Below are 2,500 nucleotides of genomic sequence, written 5' to 3'. Positions count from 1 at the left end.
AATCTAACATCTGACGCCGTCTCTTCAGAGCTACCGAAGCAGAACAAGAAACGAAGAGTCACACATAAACCAGAAGCCCCTTCTGGCGAAGTCATAAGAGCCTAGCGACGCTCTGAATCTGCTGAAGGTGGTCGAGGCCGAGTTCCTCAGCAAAGGGCGACGCGGAAGGACGCAGCGCCGGCGGTGGCGGCGGCGTCTGGCCGTGGCCCTGGAAGCCGCAAGACAAGGTTCTTCGACGGATCCGCCACAGGTTCTTAGCGTCTCGAAGAACGGAGTACGGGTAGGAATCTACTTAGAGGATGATAATGCATTTTTTTGTTGATAAGTAGCGCTTCTATCCTTGGGGAAAATGTCGCAGAGAAGAGGTGGAGTCGGAGTGGTAAAAAAGATATCTAATGGAATTGCATTTCGTCTTTGACAACACTGCAGAGAAGAGACGGGCTCGCAGAGGTTATAAAGGAGAAACATGAGGCAAGTAGAAGGAATGAGGGATAGTAGAAGTTGAACCTAATAAGATTTCTTCTTTGAGTGGAGATTAGTCTCCAATGACAAGAAAAAAAAAACTGCATAACTCTGGTGGTGGATTCCATAACATTTGACACGTTGAGTTTTTTTTGGGAGAATAGAATCGAGTGCGTCATCAAACAGATTAAAATATTTAAAGAAATGCGTCTTGGTAAAACGATTGATTGAGGTTGATATCTCCCTGACCCTATAGATATGTTCCCAATCTGAATAGAATCGTCTGGAAAAGCATGAATAAACATGTAAAGGCGTGTCCCATGATATCTCCCACTCTGAATTTTTTTCTCTAACTAAAGAAGATAACTTAAACCTCTGGACGAGGGAGTTAAACCTTTCCAATTAACTCCCCCAACCGGGTGCCACGCCTAATTTTGTTTTCGGTAATCCCAGGAGGCAATTACAAGCAACTCCAGGGATTTATTGCCACAAGGGAGTGGTCTTTAGTGATGGGCGTGAAATGAGTCGTCATTGTCACGAACACAAAGAGACCTTGAGACTCTTCCACACGTTCCCGAATGGACACTTCGTTAAACTAAAATAACGCTTCCGAAGATAATCTCTCTGGTGGGTAATTTTATTCACTTCAGGAGGAGCCTCAGGTCCTTTGGAACTGGGGCGTTTTTTATTCACCGACTTATCTACCTGGCTTTGTATCCTCGTCTCTTGGTGGTCTTTCAAATGAAACCTCTCCCCTTTACTACATTCTTAGTTGTTTTTTCTCTCTAAATGCTGTCCTGATGCAGTGTTCACTTGATTCTTTAGTAACATAGAATTAACTTTGTCAGTGAATTCAGCCTCTTGGTATTTCTTTAGCATTTCCCTTTGGAAAAGTGGCTCTGGAGTCTTCCCCATCTTGGTACCCTTCTGGGTCCTCTACATTCTGCAGTTTTTCGGCCCAGCAGACGTCCCACATAAGGCTCTCTCGAACTCGCCGACCTTTTGATTTAGCGTTCCCCGAACTCACCGACCTTTCGATGTAGAACTACCCCATACCAGTGACCTTTTCATTTAGCTTCCTCCCCACCCTCTGTTCTTTTTGTCACCCTTTCCGATCTGTCTCCTCTTCCTCCAGTTACCCAGGTAGCTACCGCTTCTCGAAACGACCTTAGACCCATCTGGCGCCCTTTCTACTCGGCGACTTCTTCGAAGAGTAGCCTCTCCAAGCGATGGTGTCTTCCAAAGGTGGCCTCTTCGTGAGGTCGCATCTCCAAGTGACAACCTCTTCTTTTGGCCTCTCCATTTGGTGCCATCCACTGACACATCTATGATCTGTAGTTATAAATTCAGGACGTTTCATTAAGTCAAGCATATCAACCGTTTAATCAAGAGCGCTTTGTGTCTCTCAGATCTCAGATTACAGATGCACACATCCACATCCACATCCATATCCACAGACACAGACACAGACACACACACACATACACACACACACATATATATTGTTATGCCTTGCTCGCTACTGGAACGTCGTGGGTTTTCAAATTTATATATCACACACACAATAAGGGTATGTCCGATATCACAAGATTTTTTTTATAGATACAGATCACCTTGATGTTTCATAGAATTATGGAGGTCAGGAATATGCCATTCAAGTGTTTTGTCAGATAAAAGAAGCTAACCCGATATAAGGTTCAGACCGACGGCTATTGTTTGGATCCGATAGTTCCTCGGCAAATCGAACGACAAAAGTCAGACCTTATATTCCAATGTTTTCGTCTACTGTGTAAGAAGTAAGAACTACTTTACATCGTAAGAACTACCTTTGTGTTGTTGTCTAGATGAAATTAATTTTTCAAATATATATATTTGTTGGACTTTGTGTTTCTTCTGCAGTTCCCCAGTAATGATTATTAAGCATCATTTTATTGTCTTTATCGTTGATTACATTCTAAAGAATGTTGCATTTCTATTTGGAAATAAACTTATCTATATCCTAATTATTCTGAATATATTTCTTTCATTAAGACTGAGT

General features: G+C 42.8%; 1 protein-coding gene across 1 annotated transcript in view; it reads right to left on the bottom strand.

Annotated features, from left to right (window-relative positions):
* Positions 1–2,500, bottom strand: part of LOC143018550 (uncharacterized) — a 123,026-nt gene that overhangs the window by 69,125 nt on the left and 51,401 nt on the right. The gene's annotated exons all lie outside the window — the stretch shown is intronic.

This window comes from Oratosquilla oratoria, chromosome 35, assembly GCF_046742065.1.
Source record: "Oratosquilla oratoria isolate Oo_2021 chromosome 35, ASM4674206v1, whole genome shotgun sequence".
Taxonomy (NCBI): domain Eukaryota; kingdom Metazoa; phylum Arthropoda; class Malacostraca; order Stomatopoda; family Squillidae; genus Oratosquilla; species Oratosquilla oratoria.
The sequence above is the reverse complement of the archived record's forward strand: the minus strand, read 5'-3'. Positions and strand labels throughout refer to the sequence as shown.